This window comes from Mustelus asterias, chromosome 17 (assembly GCF_964213995.1).
Source record: "Mustelus asterias chromosome 17, sMusAst1.hap1.1, whole genome shotgun sequence".
Taxonomy (NCBI): Eukaryota; Metazoa; Chordata; class Chondrichthyes; order Carcharhiniformes; family Triakidae; genus Mustelus; species Mustelus asterias.
In genome coordinates, this window is record NC_135817.1 from 72500141 (window position 1) to 72523123 (window position 22983).

The following is a 22983-nucleotide window of genomic DNA, read 5'->3' on the forward strand; positions in this document are numbered from 1 at the left end:
CCCTTCGTCTCATGCACTTTGCCCTTTGTCTCATGCACTTTGCCCTTTGTCTCATGCACTTTGCCCTTTGTCTCATGCACTTTGCCCTTTGTCTCATGCACTTTGCCCTTTGTCTCATGCACTTTGCCCTTTGTCTCATGCACTTTGCCCTTCGTCTCATGCACTTTGCCCTTCGTCTCATGCACTTTGCCCTTCGTCTCATGCACTTTGCCCTTTGTCTCATGCACTTTGCCCTTCGTCTCATGCACTTTGCCCTTTGTCTCATGCACTTTGCCCTTCGTCTCATGCACTTTGCCCTTCGTCTCATGCACTTTGCCCTTTGTCTCATGCACTTTGCCCTTCGTCTCATGCACTTTGCCCTTCGTCTCATGCACTTTGCCCTTGTGCTTGAGCTCTTCCCCAGAATTAGCTTTAAATGCGAGGGCCAGTTTGCTCAATACTCTGCCTCTGTGTTTATCAGGGTCTCGGGGCTGAGCCATGACTCCGACACCACTTTAATCTGTGACAGGCAATGGGACACCGGGATCCTCAGCCAATAGTTTCTCATGGCCCCTGTCACTTGCAATCGACCCTGGTTACCTCCTGTAGCTTTCAAAAACACAGACCATAACTTGTCTGCGAATGTGTCTGCCGCCTCTCCCACTGGCTGCCGGGTCCACTTGACCTGTAAGAACAGGCCGCCCTGACCATGTTCCAATGCAAATGTAATCTCATCCTTCAAACACGGTGGCACAGTGGTCAGCGCTGCTGCCTCACAGCGCCAGGGACCCGGGTTCGATTCCCGGCTTGGGTCGCTGTCTGTGTGGAGTTTGCACATTCTCCTCGTGTCTGCGTGGGTTTCCTCCGGGTGCTCCGGCTTCCTCTCACAGTCTGAAAGACGTGCTGGTTAGGTGCATTGACCCAAACAGGCGCCAAAGTGTGACGACTAGGGGATTTTTACAGTAACTTCATTGCACTGTTAATGTAAGCCTACTTGTGACATTAATAAAAAGAACTTGAACTTAAACTCTTAGTAGCTGTTGATAAATCCAGTACAAATCCCCTGCCAGGGAGAATAATTTTTAAAATCTCATCTTTATCACAATTGTTAATTTCCCCTTTCTGTTCTATTCTAGCAATAGATTGTGCCGTCCCCTCCGGCCTTTAGCTTTGGCACATTGGCTAACAAAAGGGTTGTGTATGGGGCCACATAGTCACTTTGCAATGGTGCTGCGTCACCACGTTCTGGGGCTGGGCCAAAGTTTGCTGCTGCAAAGGCTACATCGGTCTTGGTGGACCGGATGGTTCGGGAGCCTCTCGCTATACTGAGTCCTGCCATCTAACTCTTTCCCCACTTCCTCCTAGTCTTTCCCTGGCAGCACGAGGTTGGCTATACACTTGCTCCTGATAATGCCAGGGTCAGCATCCGGATCTTTACTCGACAGGGTCCATAGTCATGTGCCTGACACTGTGCCACCTTGTAAGCTGCCTTTCTGCTTCCCCTCGTATTGCCAGCTCTCTCCAGAGTCCTGGCACTCGGCTGCTGTTGAGCCTGGCACTCCCTCTCTGTAGCCTGGCACTCCCTCTCTGTAGCCTGGCGTTGCAAATATTCGACCTAGAAGCCTCTTCTTAAGGTTTATTTATTAGTCACAAGTAAGGCTTACATTAACACTGCAATGAAGTTACTGTGAAATTCCCCTAGTCGTCACACTCTGGTGCCTATTAGGGTCAATGCACCTAACTAGCGCGTCTTTCAGACTGTGGGAGGAAACCGGAGCACGCGGAGGAAACCCACGCAGACACGGGGAGAAGGTGCAAACTCCACACAGACAGCGACCCAAGCCGGGAATTGAACCCGGGTCCCTGGCGCTGTGAGGCAGCAGTGCTAACCACTGTGCCACTGTGCCGCCCATCTGGCGCACACCTCTCCTGCAGTGCCGGATTTAAACATAAGCTAAACAAGCTACAGCTTAGGGCCTCACAATCCGCAAGGGCCTCACAAAATTTCAGAAGGTTTACAATGAAGAGAACATTTAAGAGCGGATACCAGAAAAGAAAAAGAAAGCACCAGCTTGAAGAGCAACTCAAAAAATTACCAAAAGTTGACAGTTACTTTACTCCAGAAACAGATAAGGATCCTGTTTTGGTACGCAAAAGGTCCTGTTTTGGTACACACCTTTGTGAGACCTTTTGGTGTAACATTTTAACAAGGAGCCTCCAAGCTTTATATGGCTTAGGACCTCACCTAAATCCGGCACTGCCTTTCATTACTTATTTCTGCTGCAAGCTGATCCACCAGGCTTGTTTTTCTTGTTCTCCCGCTCCTCCTTTTCTTCCTGTACTTGCTTAGGTTTCTCTGCTAGAATTTGGATTTAGATTAGTCTCTGCCTTTTCTTTTCATTTCTCGTGCAAGCTACGACCTGCCCAGTCCTCTGCCTTCTCCTCGGGGCAGGTAGCTCCTGCATCCACAGAAATGTTCAATTCCTATATTCTCAGATATCCTCTACCCCACTGAGGGTTTCTTTCCCTTCAAAGCCTACTAAGGGCAGCTACCATGCCGCCCTTAGCAGGCTTACATTAACACTGCAATGAAGTTACTGTGAAAATCCCCAGTCACCACACTCTGGCGCCTGTTTGGGTACATTGAGGGAGAATTTAGCACAGCCAATGCAACTAACCAGCACATCTTTCAGACTGTGGGAGGAAACTGGAGCCTCCGAAGGAAACCCACGCAGACACGGGGAGAACGTGCAGACTCCGCACTGACAGTGACCCAAGCCAGGAATTGAACCTGGGCCCCTGGCGCTGTGAGGCAGCAGTGCTAACCACTGTGCCACCGTGCTGCCCCAATTATAAGAGGACAGGAAGATCCCAAAATGGAACCCTGGCTCAGAAGCCCGTAATATTTACTTTTCTAAAGAAAATGTAGAGAAACAGAGTCGCAGGACTGCTAATTGGCTTTAACAACAGGAAAAAAATCATTTCTTAAATGTGAAGAATTTGATGATACAATGCTCCTTTACTCCCCCCTTAACTTCACAAATATACATAGATTTTAAGGTTAACAAGGGTTGCAAGGTATATCTTAGGCTATTATAGTCTCAGTAACACACATTCTCTTTACATACACAGTCCCTTTAAACACACAGGCTGCCTGTGGTCAGACACACTCCACTCTGACCAAATAACTGATGCCACTCAATCGATTTTGCATGGATTTCTCTCACAATCCCTCTAGATGGTTTGTATACTGTGAGCCATCTTGTCTCACTGAATGGATTATTTCAAATTCCACTTCAAAAGGACACATTTTCAATTCTTCTTTCAAACAATGTTTTCCATCAGCTGTTTGCATTAAGAATCTATTCCAGATTTTACAAACTACCCCTTAAACAAAGCTTCTGCTGCACTCCAGTACCAGGTTTTCTGCCTCCTTTCAGCTTTCCTTTGCCTTAACTGCTTTTACACAAAATCCAGTCACTGATTTTCAGTTTATTTCAACTCGTGTTCCACAGGCTATCTCACAAACCTGAAAATCACTTCAAATATCTTTCTGGCATCTCAGCCTTCCTCTTAGCTCTGTCTGTGCTTACTGTCTATTCTAGCACCTTTAAGCTCAGACTTCCTGAAAACTTCTCCTCATTTCTATAGTTTCCTTAACTCGCCGTTCTTTATGTTTCCTGCACTTGCTTTCTTAACCATTACTCCATGGTATGGCTTTTCTTCTAGCAAAGCCAAGAGAGATGCTTCCCTCACTAGCCTTCTAACCAGCTGTTTCTTGCATAGCTGTAAGAGATGTCTTCTCTCTCACTATCTATGTTCAACTGCAGTAAAAGCAGCTAAACTAAACTCCTAAAGCTTTCCTACCCGAATGGTGCCCATAGTTGCTAAGCAATGACTTTATGCTTCCAGCAGCTTGTTTATTTTTCACACCATAACTCTCTCTAAGCACAATAGAAGCACAGTTTGAACTGAGTAAACACCCAGATGCAAACACCTTTGTCTACAACAAATCTAACTATAGGTTTATCTTTTCATACACAGCAACACTTAAACTCACTTAAAACTATACTTAATTTCTAATATTTAACAATACAAATATTGATCCCTTAAAACAACCACTGTTTTCCTGACAGATCAGTCGCTGCCAAACATGAGAACCCACCTGGCATGCTTCACACTCTCCTTGTTTGATTGCCCTCAGCACATATTATTCCAGTTAAATGCCACATTAACAAGCTCTGGCATGGTGGCACAGTGGTTCGCACTGCCGCCTCACAGCACTAGGGACCAGGGTACAATGCCCGGCTTGGGTCACTGTCTGTGTGGAGTTTGCACGTTCTCCCCGTGTCTGTGTGGGTTTCTTCCGGGTGCTCTGGTTTCCTCCCACAGTCCGAAAGATGTATTGGTTAGATGCATTGACCCGAACAGGTGCCGGAGTGTGGTGACTAAGGGATTTTCACAGTAACTTCATTGCAGTGTTAATGTAAACCTACTTATGGCACTAATAAATAAACTTTAAACTTAACACACCAATTTTAATCAGTCTGAATAAGGTGGGCAGGCTTCCGGTTTCTAGCGTATTATTGCTTTCTGGTGTGAAGATGTCAGGAATGCCACCCAAAGTCATCACACCTAATAAGACGTCAGCGTGGTACAGGCCTGTTTCCACCGGGCATTATTCAGTCCATAAGGTCTGTTCTCCCCGCCTTCAGTAAGTTCCAGTAAGCAGCATGGCAGGAGCCTGTCTTCATGTTGCCCCTCTAACTGTTTGATGGCTATGTATATGATCCCACCAATCAGCTCCTTTAGACGCTTGCTCCCGTAGGTAAACAAAGATTGCCCCAGATTGCCCGCTCATGATGGTGATACAGCCTGCAGCAGGGCTGTCCGAAGATACAGCAGTCTGGAGACCTGATCCCAGTAACTTTATGTTCCCACAGCGTCTTCAGTAAGACTGGGAGCACCAAGACAGATCACTAAAATGGACTTCAGGACAGCTGCTCGATAACCTCATTAAGAGGATTGAATCTAGACAGATTGGAGATAATTTGTATGCGTACGACACCTTATTAAATGTTCGATGGCTTTTTAGGGGTCTTAACTTCATTAACCATAATCAATTTATCAATGTCATGTTTTGGCAATTGATTAGATGCATCTAATTAGGGCAGAACACAGGAATCTGTGTAAGAGAATGGCTTACTGAAACCAGACACAGTGCAGCCAATGAGTTTCTACTGATGCATGAATATGAAGCGGCAACAAGCGATAAGGAGAGGGGCGCAAATGAAAGAACACAAACAGAACAAAACACAGCAGGAATTTGAACAAGTCTTTCCAAACGGTCCAGAGGCCTGGGCAGGGTCATAACGGCCTTCATTCGGCAACTCATTGTTACTTGAATACTATGAGTAAGATTGATTCTGTTAATGTTACAATGAAGCCTTGTTGCGCATTGGGAATTTGAGGTTGATTCATTAACAGAGTAAACTTGTAACAATTGATGGCCGGTGGCAGAACTTGGCAAGGAACGAGGCAAAAAGTAACCGTAACAGAATCTCTTTGAGTTGTCAAGATTCACAATCCAAATTTTAGGGGAAGAAACTAGTGAAACTGATTCCTATGGGTTACCCTCCAAGGATCGTGCAGCATGGGTAAGAAAGAGGAGGCAAACCAAGTCCACCAATAAGAGAAGTTCAAAGGTGGTGCAGCAAAAACAAGGCCCAGATTTTCACCATGACGACAAGGCTCTCCGTCCTGACAATAATGATGGATGAGCCTGGAAATCCCCCAATCGCAGAATTTCCTATTTTTACGGGGGTGCAGGGCTGGAGTTGTGCTGGGGTTGTCCCATTCCTCAGAGACAGCTGATCATATACTACATCCACTGAAGTGGGATTCTGATGGACCAAGGAGAAGTTTATTTATTTATTAGTCACAAGTAAGGCTTACATTAACACTGCAGTGAAGTTACTGCGAAAATCCCCTAGTCGCCACATTCCGGCGCCTGTTCGGGTACACTGAGGGAGAATTTAGCGTGGCCAATGCACCTAACCAGCACGTCTTTCGGACAGTGGGAGGAAACCGGAGCACCCGGAGGAAACCCACGCAGACACGGGAAGAATGTACAAAGTCCACACAGACCCAAGCCGGGAATCGAGCCCAGGTCCCTGGCGCTGTGAGGCTGCATTGCTAACCACTGTGCCACCGTGCCGCCCCAGATTAAACCAAGGTAGAGCTGCTCTGAACTTGATGGATTGGTTTGGAGGTCCAGGGTTTCCCTTAGGAGAGGCAAGGTACCCCCTTTGGACCTAGTCCTGGGACACTTTTGGGAGAGGTAAGGTATCCTTTGAAAGTAAACGGGATTGTGCGTAAAAATTGCATAGTCTCATTAGAACTGTCAAAACTGTCAAAATCCATTGTAATTAGTGGACACTAGATGAATTGGCATGGAAGGAATAAGGGTATTGTTGACATGAGTTGGCACTAGGTTGGTATAGGGCATTGGGGGTGGGTCATGAGTTGGCATAAGTTGGCTTGGATGAGGCATTAGAGTAAGGGGGTGAGGGCTGTTTTGTTTTGGTTGATTATTTTTATTTATTTAAGCCCAGAGCCGGAGCTTGTGCCCAGCCTGCCTCTGCATCCAACAACTTCCACATTCATTCTGGGCTCACCCACCCCATCGTCTATTTCTGCCCGCCCTCCCTGACCGTAAGTCTGACACGCGTCGCTTTCAATGACCAGAGCAAACCCAAACCAGGGATGAAAATCTGGGCCAAATCCTCCAGTCATAGAGAGTGGCATTCCTGCAAGGCTGGGGATTGTTCAGGGAAATGTTTCTGCTGCGAACAAAGAGCAGCAAAACTAGCCAAGAGTGAAAGAGCGACACACTCGCTCAAAATTCCCCCTTTTGAGGTGGGAGTGACAAATTGGGAGATCTCCTGATGTCACGATTCCACCTCCTGCCCACCCAACGCTCCTTTCATGGTGGAGGATGGGCTGAAATTGGGGCTGCCACCTCCAGCAGCTGGCCTAAGGTGGGAATGGAGGCAGGGGAACGCTGAAGGGGGCAGGTTCAAAAGGCCCTTCTCCGTTCACTCGGACATTGGGCCAGCTCTGTACCTGAGTGTCGGGCACACTAACCCTCACCTCTCATCCCTTGTTCCCTCCCGCCCACCCCACATACCCATGCCCTGTCCACCTCCCACTGCCCTCCAAACTATCCTGTCCCCCGCATTCCCTCCCCCCGCCCACTCATCCACTATGGACAGAACTCATGAGCCCGATAATAACATTGGGAAGCCTTTGAGGTACTCAGAAAACTACCCAAAAATTACTTTGTCAAACATTTCCGAAGACTTCCCCCGTGATGCACAACAGATCAAAGCTGGTGAGAGCCATGTGGATTTTATCGGTGGTAGGGGCAGATTGGTCACTCCCCTCCCCTGGAAGGAATGTTGGTTGGCAGCACTCAAAAGAAGCACACCCCATAACATGCTGGGTGCAGGCTAAACGTGGCGATAGAGAGACTTCCGCCCCTCAGCGGGAGTCTGCCCCCTCTGCTGGCTATAGAATCATAGAATCACACATTGTAGAAGAGGCCCTTCGGCCCATTGAGTCTGCAATGACAGGTGAGAAACACCTAACAACCCATCTAATCCCCCCTCCCCACACACACCCCACCCCGCCATCCTCAAGCTGCCTGATCCCTCCCTGCCTAATAAGACTCCACTTCATTGACTGCAGTGTTCATCTTCTTCCTGGGCATGCGTGCCCTCCTGGCAGCTCCCACTACTGAGCCCTGGCACTGCTGGGAACTCTGGAGCTACTGGTCAATCAGGTTGAAGAAAATTCTGAAGGAGAACATCTGTCTCCACTTGGCGAGGCAAAGCTTGATCGGGGATGGTCAGCATAGCTTCACCAGAGGGAGGTCATGCCTAACAAATTTGATTGAATTTTTTGAGGAGGTGGCCAGGGTCTGTAGACAAGGGTAGTGCAGTCGATGTAGTTTGTATAGATTTCAGCAAAGCCTTTGACAAGGTCCCACATGCATACTTGTAAAGAGAGTAAATTCACATGGGATGCAGGGCAATTTGATAAAGTGGATTCAAAATTGGCTCAGTTATAGGAGACAGAGGGTGATGACAGAAGGCTGCTTTAGTGACTGGAAGCCAGTGTCCAGTGGCAGACCATAGGGATCTGTGCGGGGTCCCCTATTGTTCGTCCTTTATATAAATGACTTTGATGACAATGTGAGGGGTAGGATTAGTAAGTTTGCGGCTGACACAAAGATTGGACGGGTGGTTACACAGTGAGGTGGAGTGTCTTGGGTTACAAGAAGATATAGACGGAATGGTCAAATGGGCAGATAAGTGGCAGATGGAATTTAACCTTGAAAAGCGTGAGGTGATACACTTCGGAAGAAGTAATTTGACAGGAAAGTACTCAATGAATGGCATGACACTAAGTTCTGACGAACAAAGGGACCTTGGCGTGTGGAGTGCCGGAGTGTGGCAACTAGTAACTTCATTGCAGTGTGAATGTAAGCCTACTTGTGACACTAATGAATAAACTTTAAACTTTTCTTCACTGTTACTTTTGGGCTATTTTAACATCTGGGTCAATTTTGAGAGGGACAACTTCTTAAAGCACCTTGGTTTATGATGATTGGTCCCTACTGGGTCCAGCCAAAGGGATGTAATGGGCTGGATTGTGCCGTCCAGACTCAGCGGGAAAACCCAGGCTGGACAGGGTAACGAAGGGAGGAGAGATCCGTACCCGGGATTCCCAAAACCATTCCCATCTTGTGGCATTTTTAAGGGTTTGGATAAGGGTGCAGATCGAGAGTTCACACGCACAACATTCCTGGCATTAGCAGCTGCAACTTTCATTGCATGGGGCTGGTTTCTAAAAGAGACTCGGGGTTGGGCCTGGCATATTTTTGGTGGGCAAGTAAAATCTGATGGGTACACAGCCCACCACATTCCCACCCACCCCTGAGCTGTCCCCCTTAAGAAGGTGGGTGGGCGAGCGTCAAAATTGGCAGCAATCTGTCATGTTTAAGTAAATAATTGAGAGTCAATTGAGCTTGTTGACCATATGTTACCATGGCACCGTTGGCATGGGCTGGTAGACAAGATTGGACAGGCCATTTTTTAAACACAAGTCTTTAAAAAAGGCAAGAAGGAAGTGAGATACACCCTTTGGGGGGCCTGTCTTGTGTGCGTGGGGGATACCACCCAAAATTACACCCCCCCCCTTCATTCCCCCTGCAGTGCGTACCCCCCCCCCCCCCCCCCGGAATACTGGAGCTGAACTTCAGGTGGAGTATACGGTCCATATTGCTAAGGCTCCGTCCCTTATAGGGGGCTACTGGGTGCTTGGAGTCAGGGTAGCAGATAGCGCTGTAACACTGGAGCAGAGACCCAAAGTCACCATGATGAAGACGGATGTTTGAACAGTAAACAACTGAGGCACGAGGCAAGAGAGAATGTGTGAGATACATGAAGAGCAACAGGGAAAGTCCTGAGGACCACTGACCGTAGTAATACCAGCATGTATTCATAGGATCCTACAGTGCAGAAGAAGGCCATTCGGCCCATCGAGTCTGCACTGACCACAATCCCACCTAGGCCCTATCCCCATAACCTCATGCATTTACCCTAGCTGGTCCCCCTGACACTAAGGGGAAATTTAGCACGGCCAATGCACCTAACCAGCACGTCTTTCGGACTGTGGGAGGAAACCGGATCACCTGGAGGAAACCCACGCAGACACGGGGAGAACGTGCAAACTCCACACGGACAGTGACCCAAGCCGGGAATCGAACCCGGGGCCCTGGCGCTGTGAGGCAGCGGTGCTAACCACTGTGCCGCCTCTATGTTAGAGAACAGCAAACTGCAGCTAATGATGACACCGGGATTGCAGGCACAGACACTGAGCATTTCCCTGTACCCAGTCTCGGAGTGTGAGAGAGGTGCTTGTAAATCCAGCTTGATAACAACTGCTTTGAAATGTACTATTTTCTCCTTCTGCTTGGGCTGACTAACAAACCATGTGGGATTGTGGACGTGTTTGCACGTTGCAGAGTCTTATTGAGCAGAAAATAGGCAGGACCAGGGGAAAAAAAATCAAACCAGAAGATGATTGCCTTATCTCTATAGTTACAGGAAGTAAGTTTGAGCTGGATGTGGAATGGCTGTTTGAATCTACACGGGTGCAATTACCCTGTATTAAAATCCACTTTCCTGGGTCACATCAGCTTTGCTGTTTAGCTAAAGCTGTCAGCCCAGCCTCGTCTGTAAAGAAAGCAATAATGTCGCCAATATAACTGACTTATGCGGAGTCAAAACATGAGCCAACTTCAAGAGTGCAGTGTTCTGTTTATAAAATACCAATTTTATTCAATTCCTAAAAAATACCACTTAATTATTGTCTATAGTTAAAATGAATAGTGAAGCAGGCTGGATGGAGGTGGAGAGATTTAGATTGGAAAAAACAAATCCTCTGAGTGCCACCAGGTGGCAGTCTTAGCTTATCCATGATGCGTTTAATGGGTAATTATAATCAGGATGTGGAGATGCCGGCGTTGGACTGGGGTGAACACAGTAAAAAGTCTCACAACACCAGGTTAAAGTCCAACAGGTTTATTTGGTAGCAAGGTATGGTAGAAGCATGGTACATTGGGGAAACCATGCAGATGCTACGTGATGCGCGATTAAATCACTCGGGAGGCTAGATCGTACCCGGGAAATAAAGGCTTTTATTGCTAACAAGAATGGAGCACACTATATACAATACAATCCCAGACTAAAGGGTCACCAGGCAGTGCAGTGACCTTTATACTCCTACAGGTAGGCGGAGCCAACTGGAGAGTACCTCAGAACAATATCAACAGGTAGAACACCCCAACCCTAACCCCAACAGTGACAACAGTAACATATCTACAAACACCCATAGTGCTGACCATCTATGGTTCAGTACTCATAGTGGTAACCAACTATGGTTCACCACACTACGACAATGGATGAATGAACACCACTCGACAATCACCAGGCAAGACTGTTCTCTTCCTGTCGGGGAGCACTTCAGCAGTCACGGGCATTCAGCCTTGGATCTTCAGGTAAGCGTTCTCCAAGGCGGCCTTCACAACACACGACAGCGCAGAGTCGCTGAGCAGAAACTGATAGCCAAGTTCCGCACACATGAGGACGGCCTAAACCGGGATGTTGGATTTATGTCACATTATCAGTAACCCCCCTGGACTTGCAGAATCTCACTAGCTGTTCTGTCTGGAGACAATACACATCTCTTTAACCTGTGTTTAATGCTCCCTCCACCCACATTGTCTGTACCTTTAAGACCTGGCTGGCTGTAGGGATTCGCATTCTAATTAGTATTCTGTAACTTGATTTCTGTGTCTCTGTGCCCTGTTTGAGAGCACATTTCCACGCCATCTGACGAAGGAGCAGCGCTCCGAAAGCTTATGGTATTTGCTACCAAATAAACCTGTTGGACTTTAACCTGGTGTTGTGAGACTTCTTACTGTAATTATAATCAGCACAAACTTATACAACGCTGCTGCTTCATTTATTACCCATTTACTTGATTCATATCAGCATCTTAATCTATCAGACAATTATTTTCACCGTGGGTAATGGCTGGAAAGTCCACAAATAAATAATGGATGGCAAAAACAACATGGAGGGCTCCAGGTTACATAGAAACTAGAAGCAGGAGTAGGCATTTGGCCCTTTGAGCCTGCTCTGCCCTTCATTTTAATCATGGCTGATCATCAAATTCAATACCCTGATCCCACCTTCTCCCCCTAATATCCCTTGATCTCTTTAGCCCCAAGAGTTAGATCTAATTTCCTCGTGCAGGTTTGTTTGGAATCACAAGCTTTCGGAACGCTGCTCCTTCCTCAGGTGAGCGACTCGCCTGAGGAAGGAGCAGCACTCCGAAAGCTCGCGATTCCAAATAAACCTGTTGGACTTTAACCTGGTGTTGTGAGACTACTTACTGTGCCCACCCCAGTCCAACGCCCGCATCTCCACCTCATGATTTCTTCTTGAAATCAGACAACATTTTGGCCTCAACTACTTTCTCACCTCAGTCCTAAAAGGTTTACCACTTATCCTTAAACTATGACCCCTAGTTCTGGACTCCCCCACCATCGGGCACATTATTTCTGAATCTCCCCTGTCTAACCCTGTTCGAATTTTATAAGTTGCTATGAGATCCCCTCTCACTCTTCTAAACACCAGTGAATATAATCCTAACCGACTTGGTCGCTCTTCATGTGATGGATCTGCCATCCCAGGAATTAGCCTGGTAAACCTTCGCTGTACTCCTTCTATAGCAAGGATACCCTTCCTCAGATAAGGACACCAAAACTGAACAATGAATCACAAGGAGTTGGTTTGCAGGTGCAGCAGGTAATTAAGAAGGCAAATGGAATTTTGTCCTTCATTGCTAGAGGGATGGAGTTTAAAAACAGCGAGGTTATGTTGCAGCTGTATAAGGTGCTGGTGAGGCCACATCTGGAATACTGTGTACAGTTTTGGTCTCCTTACTTGAGAAAGAATATACTGGCACTGGAGGGGGTGCAGAGGAGATTCACTAGGTTGATTCCAGAGTTGAGAGGGTTAGCTTATGAGGAGAGGCTGAGTAGACTGGGTCTATACTCATTGGAATTCAGAAAAATGAGGGGAGATCTTATGGGAACATATAAGATTATAAAGGGAATAGATAAGATAGACACAGGGAAGTTGTTTCCACTGGCAGGTGAAACTAGAACTAGGGGGCATGGCCTCAAAATAAGGGGGAGCAGATTTAGGACTGAGTTGAGGAGGAACTTCTTCACACAAAGGGTTGTGAATCTGTGAAATTCCCTGCCCAGTGAAGCACTTGAGGCAACCTCATTGAATGTTTTTAAGGCAAGGATAGATAGATTAATGATCAGTAAAGGAATTAAGGGTTATGGTGAGTGGGCGGGTAAGTGGAGCTGAGTCCACGAAAAGATCAGCCATGATCTTATTGAATGGCGAAGCAGGTTCGAGGGGCCAGATGGCCTACTCCTGCTCCTAGTTCTTATGTTCTTATACTTCAGGTGTGGCCTCACTAATGCCTTATACAATTGCAGCAAAACATCCCTATTCCTATACTCATCCTCTCAGGTTCTGAACTGATGCGGTCCAAAAAGATCAATTTAATTTAATAAGAATTTAATTTGCTAAGATTGTGTGTTGGGGGCAAAGTTTGAATGGAGATCTCAAGTTGTTGACCACTTTTAATCTTTCGTTATTCGGGCAGTTGGAAACGAATCCCCACTTGGATACAAAACATCAGTCCCAACAGTAGACCAATTAGTTCTGACTTTAGTTTGCATTAGTTCTTTGTTTTATAAAAGGCTACCATTCCAATAGATGGATGTAAAACAGAGATTTCATTGTCTCAAGTTGATAATAGTGCGTCCATTTTCCGGGAGGCAATTGTCACCTAGCGAGCTTAATCTCAGATTTTAAATTTTGTGGTCTCATAATTATAAGGTATAAATTTATTACTCAGAAAATCTACATTTGGTTTTGGAAAGGAAATGCTCGTGCCAACTGTCTCACCTTCGGCTTTTGCATTTGTCACGATGCTCGTTCAGCTAATGATCTGCCCAATCATCCCGCCCTCCCTCACCTCCACATGTCCTTGTACCCAGTAAAACCTTTCTCTCTCCACTCTCATCTGTTTGGCCTCCATTTTGTTGTCTTAAATCCAAGGATTGGCTTCGTAGAGTCATAGATTGACCTGAAAGCACACCGTGCACAAATAGTTGGCAGTCATGCCTTTGGCTGCCAAGATCCTAAACTCTGGAATTTCCTCCCTAAATCTCTTCAAATCTCTTTCCTTAACAGAAAAGATTTGAAGGAAATTCCTTAAAACAGACCTTTTTGATCATACTTTTGGACAACTGCCCTAATAACTGCTTACGTACCTCAGTGTCACTTCTCTTCGTTAGTGCTTATTTGAAAAGTTTTGGGACACTTTATTTTATTGAAAGCTCTGTATAAATATAAGTTGCTGCTGAACTGGCTGGACCACACTGAGGACAGTCCTGTCTATCAAATCTACTCATTACTCCAGGATCATCTGGGAGTGTAAATATAAACTGTTTCTTTTTCTCTTTAAACCCCTCTCTCTGTCTCCTCTCCAACAAGAACAAGTGTGAAGCACTCAAGGGCATCTCTGTCACTAAGACTGAGATCATGCATTCAGTTGTCTCTGGCCTATCCCTCCTGTGTCCTCTACAAGCCAAGGTTCTCCCCCCCGCCCCCCCCCCCCCCCCAGCCCCTGCGTTCACATCTGCCTCTAACTTCTCTCCCATCAGTTGCTCTCCAAACTCATCTGCTCCATGAGATTCACCGCTTGCTCCTTTCACCCTATTCCCATGAAGCTGCCGACCGCCCAATTTCCCTCCCTCGCCCCCATGCTAGCTGACATCGCAAATGAGCCCCCCTCCCTTTCAAATTGCTGTCATCACCTCCTCCTCAAACACCCATCCTCTACCTTGCAAACTGTTACCTCCCACATCTGTGGCTGGCTTTCCTGTGCAGGCAGCCTTCGACTTTGACATTTGAGTTACGGAGAACGACGATTATGATGTCTATGAATCGACACCTTGGGTGGGATTTCATGGCCTCCCTTGAGCGAGGTTGTAAATTCCTGCTTGAGGGCAATGGACATTTGTGTTGTCTGCTCCTTGCCCGCTCTGATTCCATGGCGGGCGAGGCGGTAGAATTCCGGCGCTTGTTTCAACTTTACAACGTCGGTTTCGACTCTATGACGTCATGCCAGTGGACAATGGGTCTTTACCAACTGTTACGTTCCTTTATGGTCTGCCTTTCAGAAATGGCAAGTTTCGTCTCAGATACAAGTGTCTACGGAAGTGTGGGTACTATTGTATCATGGGAAATACATTGCTGTAAGGTAATTATACAAATTGTTCGCTGTCAGTGAAAATAGGGCACCATGCCATGGTTCAGGAACCAATCTCTCATTTTTATCATTGTTCCTACGGGAAAACAGCTTCCGACTTGCAATGTTTCAACTTACGACATGGTCCGAGGACTGCCTGTAACTCCATATTTGAAGCTCGTCGATTAGATTTCTGTCCATGTCACAGCTCTGAAACGTCACTAATCAAAGCTACAAGTGGTATTCTATATGACTGTAATATTGGTGGACTATCCCTCCCAGTCCTGCTTGATCTCTCTGTAGCTTTTGGCACAATCAGTGACAATACCTCTCCTCTGTTGTCCAACTGGGTGGGACTGCACTCACTTGGATTCCACTCTTAACTATCCCATCAGAATCCGAATATCCCCAGCAATAGCCTCACTTCCCACCGTTGAAATATTATCTCTGGGAGGACTCCAGGGATTATTCATTGAGCCCCTCCCAATTTCTCATTTAAATACTGCCCCATAGTAACATAATCTGATCATTGATAACAGCACTTTATCTCTCTACACCTTCTTGGCCCCTCCAGTGCCGCAGTGTAGCCACAGCCTGCTTGTCTGATATCTGGGGGACATAGTCTCCGAATAAGGGGTAGGAAATTAAGGACTGAGATGAGGAGGAATTTCTTCACTCGGAGGGTGGTGAATCTTTGGAATTCTCTACCCCAGAGAAGCTCCATCATAGCGTACGTTCCAGGCAGAAGCCCAGATACCAATGGCATCAAGGGATATGGGGATAGTGTTGAGGTAGATCAGCCATGATCTAGTTAAATGGCAGAGCAGGTTCGAGGGGCCAGATGTCCAGCTCCTATGTTCCTAGATAGGCCTAATTTTAACTCGCTTGAACTCCATTTACTTCCACAGATTGGAGCTCTATTTATTATAGTGAAGCTGCATCATATCAAAATATATTTACAATTCCTGATAGATTTGATGGACCCTTACCGAAGACACCAAATAAGAAAATTTCAAATTGCTTTGATTAGTGGCATTTTGGCTTCTATTTTATTAAGAAATTAACCTAAAATTAAATCCAGAGAAGCATTATTTGTAATATATCATTTCCAAAAGGTAGGGGAGTCTAAAACTAGAGGGCATAGGTTTAGGATGAGAGGGGAGAGATACAAAAGGGTCCAGAGGAGCAATTTTTTCACACAGGGTCGTGATGTCTGGAATGAGCGGCCGGAGGTAGTAGTAGAGGCGGGTACAATTTTGTCTTTGAAAAAGTATTTAGACAGTTACATGAATAAGATGGGTATAGAGGGATATGGGCCAAACGAGGGCAATTGGGACTAGCTAAGTGATAACAACTGGGCAGCATGGACAAGTTGGGCCGAAGGACCTGTTTCCATGCTGTAAACCTCTACGATTCAATGGGCCCGGTTTTCCCGTTGCGTTGCGTCTGTTTTTGCGTGCGAAAACTTGGTAAAGTCGGGCATGAGGCGAGTTGTGTGATCCGCGCCCGCTTCTGCGCCGGTTCCCCCTTTACCAAGGTCCGAAAATGGCCGCAATTGGGACCGTGCCCGAAACGGGCGCAATAGCCATTTAAATACATTTGCGTGCATTTAAATTGACTTGATGGGCTGCACGCCCAACCTTACCGGCACTTCCCCCTTTACCACCGCGTTCGCCCATCCAGAATCGGCACGAAACAGACATGCTCCATATCAGTCCGATTCGGGCACTCCATCAGTGAGGGTTAGTGAGGAGCATCCAATGGCTCTCCGCTTGAGATTGATCGAGGGGAGGGGAGGGTGGGTCCGCTGCCACTCTGCCTGAGATCAGTGAGGGGGAGGAAAGGGGGAGGGGCCTGCGATTGATCTTGGTGGCAGGGGGGGTGGGGGGATAAGGCGGTCAATAATATTGTGGGGGTGGAGCAATGTCTTTGGGGTTTGGGGCAGAGGGGGGGGGGGGGCATTATCCGGCCCGGGAGGGATGTGGCAGGGGAGCAGCATTCTATCATTACTTTCTGTGCATGCGCAGTAGGAGGTGCCGATCGGAGCTGCAGGGTTTCGGGTGTGTTAAGCCCCGTCCACAGGCTTCTGCAGCGCGATTCGGAACCGCTGATATTTTTTCAGGCAGGGTGCGGATGGGGGCGCCTGAGAACGGGTCTAAAAGTCGGATAAACACTCCCAGATTCAAGTCCGCCCAGCGCTTAGAATCAAAATGGTGAAATAGGGCCCTACATGTCTTCCTATTGTGATAAATGCATTTGCCCTGATAGCTTTCTGTACTGGAGGTAGATGGAGGATAGCATCTGCTGAGCACTGGTGAACAAGAGATCACTTCTAACTGGGAAGAAAATGAAGAGCGAAATTACTAATTGTTCAGCCTCCTCAGCACCTGTCCAATCTGCCGCAATTTCCATAATACAGGTCTTTCTCTCATTTCTAACCATAGGTACTCAGATGTCAGGGTCACTAATATTGGCGCACTAATGCTGTTGCACTTAATTCTTTTGTAAGATCTCGCTTTTCAGGTGCCATTGTTGATGTTCTCTTTCTTTATTTTAATGGACTTCTTTCTCTTCATACCTTTGTCCTTGGTTTTCTCCGGGAGACAGCACCCTTTGCTGGTCGGTGCTTTTAATGAAAAACAGGAAATGCTCTGAGTTCACACTGGATTGAGACAAGCCAGCTGTCTAGTTTTAGCCTCAGAAATTAGGTAGTGAGATTAACCCCCTCAGTTAGAGGAGATATATTTAAAGTTTATTTATTAGTCACAAGTAAGGCTTACATTAACACTGCAATGAAGTTACTGTGAAATTCCCCTGGTCGCCACACTCCGGCGCATGCTTGGGTCAATGCACCCTAACCAGCGCATCTTTCAGACTGTGGGAGGAAACCGGAGCACCCGGAGGAAACCCACGCAGACACGGCGAGGATGTGCAAACTCCACACAGACAGTGACCCAAGCCGGGAATCGAACCCGGGTCCCTGGCGCTGTGAGGCAGCAGTGCTAACCGCTGTGCCACTGTGCCCGCTGAATACTGCTCTATTTGAAACAAATCTTACTTTGAATTTACAAATGACTTACTGAGTGTAAAGCCCTGAGCAATTTGTGTAGCGTCTCAGGGTAAGCCAGCATACAAGGTGAAGAGATTTGCACATTGCATGGCAGTTCAATGTTCAATGTTTATCGCTATTTGCTTCTCAAGCTACAAACAGTATTTAATTTAGCTGATAATCAGGGTGAACTAGGCCATAGTCATAAGCGGTGTTCCAGGATGCCAAATCGATAACGCTTTCTGCAGAGTTAGTGGTCGAAAGTGTTACCTGTGACACAAAGTACATTAAAGTCTCACAACACCAGGTTAAAGTCCAACAGGTTTATTTGGAATCACAAGCTTTCGGAGCGCTGCTCCTTCTTCAGGTGAGTGGAGGTTAGTTCACAAGCACGGCATATATAGACAAAGACACAACTGCAAGACAATACAGATTAGAATGTGAAGAATGGTTGGAATGCGAGTCTTTACAGGTACAAACAATGAGCGTGGAGCAAGGGATAATCACAGGTTACAGAGGTGTGAATTCTCTCAATTCAGTCACATTTGGGTAAAGTTTCTATATAATTAAAATTACAAATCAGTTCCATTTGAGTAGAAACAAAATCTTGACTGGGGTACAAGGACACAGGAGGACATCTATAACATACACACTTTTTTGCTGGCATGGAAAAGTGTAGTGCCCATTTCAAATAACTCTGAGATCAAATTATGTTCAAGTTTGAAAAAACAACCCACATGCAAATCACTTCCATTTCCCCCAGTGCAAAATTATCATTGCTAAGATCAACTCAAAACTAGATCACAAAATTCAAAAAACAGGCACGTTCTGTTCAGCAACATGGCATCATCATTAGCAAGAAGCTATCATGTGAGGGAATAAACATTAGCATTCAGTGCAGTAATTTTGTGGATAACTACATTAGAGTCTCAGTCCTTGAATGATTTATGCACATTGGGATCAAATCAAGCTGACCCAAATTGACAGAAAGAGGTAACATCTTTCAGCTTGTGAAATAATCTGTTAGTAATTTTCAACAGTACATTTCCAAATAACTTTATAATAATCATACCACACTGTTGTAAGACTCCGAGGGCAGCACGATGGCATATTGGTTAGCACTGCCACCTTACAGTGGCAGGGACCCGGGTTCGATTCGCGGCTTGGGTCACTGTCTGTGTGGAGTCTGCACATTCTCCCCGTCTCTGCCTGGGATTCCTTCAGTTGCTCCGGTTTCCTCCCACAGTCCGAAAGACATGCTGGTTAGGTGCATTGGCCATGCTAAATTCTCCCTCAGTGTACCCAAACAGGCGCCGGAGTGTGGCAACTAGGGGATTTTCACAGTAACTTCAATGCAGTGTTAATGTAAGCCTACTTGTGCCACTAATAAATAAACGTTAAAACTTATATGTGGTCTCACTTCCCTCTAAGGCCTGGACTCCGCACTAGGGGTATGTATGTGTGTGTGTGTGCGTGTGTGCGTGTATGTGTGAGCACGCATGTATGTGTATTTGTGTGTGTGTGTACTGTCTGTGTGGAGTTTGCACGTTCTCCCCATGTCTGCGTGGGTTTCCTCCGGGTGCTCCGGTTTCCTCCCACAGTCTGAAAGACGTTTTGGTTATGTGCATTGACCTGAAGAGGACTGTGGTGACTAAGGGAATTTCACAATAACTTCATTGCAGTGTTAATGTAAGCCTTACTTGTGACTAATAAATAAACTTTAGCATCTCGCTTCATCCCAAAGTCATCTGCACTCCATGGCCTGACCACCTGGTAAGCTCTATGTGCTGGTTCACACCACAGCTGGGTTACATTTTGCGGACAAATGGAAATACAAGGGATGTTAAAAATGCCTTGCACTGTCAATCCCATTTTCATGGTGAGTTTGCAAATGCTTCACACTGAAACTAAGAGTACATTCCGTTACAGCAGTGGGCATGGAACGAATGATTTACTACCAACTATTTCAACTTTTCTTTCAATCAGTATGTGCTGTAATTACAATTCAATTGCCTTTGGATTTGTAAAGTACCGATTCTGGATTTGGCATTTTAAACCGGGTAATAGAGATTTCATGGAAGAAGTTAGATCCATTCCCTTGAGAACGTTCCTGCTGAGGCGCAACATCACATTTAAACAGTAGGAGCGGAAATGCTTGCAACAGAGGGCAGATGAAAGGCATGGACGATTACTGTCAGAAAAGTCAACCCAATTCCTAAATTTGAACGAGTATATGAAAAGAGAAAGCAGCAATTTGAAAACAGCAAACTGGTTCTTGCCAGAAATGAATTCTGACAAAAGATTGCCGGTTGAATTCTTGTATACATGCCTTCACTTTAAACTGATTAATCAAATACAAGTGGCCTTGAAATTCCGACGAGGCTCCACAACTCTGCACCGTAACTTCAGCAAGACACTGACAGTTGTCCCAGGGGAATGGGGTACAATTGTCGAGGGCACCCTGTGATTGGGTACTTCTCGAAGCACCAAAGATTATTATCAAGTGGGAGATTCTCTATCTCGTTATCCACATTATTAAAAATGTTGAAGACAGGAAGCAGCGGTGAACTGGAATGTTAATTCATTGAATAACACTGATCCTTTGAGAATGGAATAACTTTTTCATTTCTGTAAAATGCATAAAAGATATTGCAGTGGTGACAGTGAGTTATGGCATTCCATCTACCGTCCATAACTCACAACTCCTTCAGTGGATGAAATATTGATCTTGTGTACAGTGAAATTATCTATCGTGTCCACAGAATAAGGATACTTTCTCCTTGTGCTTTTCTCTGGCATGTTCTAACAGACTTTCTTTACCTCGTGCTTATGTTGTGGATCCTGTCATTTTCAAAGACTGGTATGTAGTAATGTAACATTGAAAAACAGACAATTGCATGTGATTTTCTAAAGCTAGTCAGCTTTATTGTTCTCTCTGTCGTCCAACATCCTGATGTTTTGCCAGTGACGTGAGCAGGAATTATGCCCGGTTCACTTAATCGAGCTGCACCATAGGCAATTTGTGGATGGATAACAAATTCGGTGGAAAACTAAGGGCCATATTATTGGTGCCAATGTGACCATGTTTAAATGGCATATTTATCTAAATACAATAACCTGATGAAATTTCTGACTGTTAATAAGGACTATCCATTGGCCATTTTACATGGCCGCATCGCGACCCTGAGACTCACTAGTTTAAGATGCATGGTCTCTTTAATGGTGAGCAAATGATCACATGGTAGGAAAAAAAAGAGTCTTGTCGTGCACTTTTGGGTAATTTTGCTGGATTTCTCTCCAGACCTTTGCTTCAGACACAACGTTTTAGAATTCTGAAGTATTTTGCTGCCATTCTTACATTCAGCGTCAGTGCTGCAAGCATTGATTGGGTGCCCTACAAAGGGGGGAAGCATGGGCATTGCTTGTTGAACAGATTTTCCTCATTACTGCACTGGGAGATTGTCATCATTAGGTGGAGGTAGTGGGTGGGGGGAGGAAATTAGGTCCATTATATCAGGGAAGGTGTGTGGAGAGGGAATGTCCTGGACAGTATCTAACTTTTTGAGTGTTGTTGCAGCTGTACCCCTCCAAGCAGATGTGAAGTATTCCATCACGTTGCTGACTGGTGGCTTTAATTTTGATTTGATTTATTATTATCACATGTATTAACATAATACTTTTCACTGTGTTTCTTGCGCGCTATACAGACTAAACATACCATTCATAGAGAAGGAAACGAGAGAGTGCAGAATGTAGTGTTACAGTCATAGCTTTCTTAACAATAGTGTCGGCATGGGAGGACCAGGACAGGTTGTGGGTGATCTGGACCCTTTCTACTTTGTCCCCGTTGATGTAGACAGGGGCATGTTCTCCTTTACGCTTCCTGAAGTCGATGACAATCTCCTTCATTTTGTTGACATTGAGGGAGAGATTATTGTTGCCGCACCAGTTTCTCTATCTCATTCCTGTACTCTGTCTCGTCATTGTTTGAGATCCGACCCACTATGGTGGTGTCGTCAGCAAACTTGAAAATCAAATTGATGGGGAATTTGGCCACACAGTCATAGGTGTATAAGGAGTATAGTTGGGAGCTGAGAACATAGCCTTGTGGGGCACCGGTGTTGAGGATGATCGTGGAGGAGGTGTTGTTGCCTATCCTTACTGATTGTGGTCTGTGAGTTAGGAAGTTCAGGATCCAGTTGCAGAGGGAGGTGCCGAGGCCCAGGCCATGGAGTTTCGAGATGAGTTTCATGGAAATAATAGTGTTGAAGGCTGAGCTATAGTCAGTAAATAGGAGTCTGACATAGATGTCCTAGGTGTTCCAGGGTTGAGTGCAGGGCCAGGGAAATGGCGTCTGCTGTGGACCTGTTGCGATGGTAGGCAAACTGTAATGGATCCAGGTAGTCCGGGAGGCTGGAATTGATTTGTGCCATGACTAATCTTTCGAAGTGCTTCATAATGATGGATGTCAGAGCCACCGGCCGATAGTCATTAAGGCACGTTGCTTGGTTTTTCTTAGGTACCGGGATGATGGTCGTCTTCTCGAAGCAGATAGGGACCTCAGATTGTTGTAAAGAGAGCTTGAAGGTGTCTGCGTATACCCCCGCCAGCTGATCCGCGCAGGATCTGAGTGCTCGACCGGATACCCCAAGCAGGCCAATCGCTTTCCTCAGGTTGACCTTCAAGAAAGCTGCTCTGACATCTGCAATGGTGACCCCAGATACAGGAAATACTTGTATCTGATGGACAGGCTTTGTGGAGTTAGGGAAGTGAGCCACAGAATACCCTGGCCTTACACTTGACCTAGGCCTCAATCTTCTTGTTCTGTCCACAGTGGGAATCGTCACGGTCAGTACGGTAAATATGATGGAGAAGCCAAAGGTTTGTTGACCTCAGGAAGAGATTTCCAGTCCCACGGTGGGCGTGACCAAAACAATCCCACCCCTAGTCCTGAATTTCTCTCAATTACAGTTTTCAACTTTATG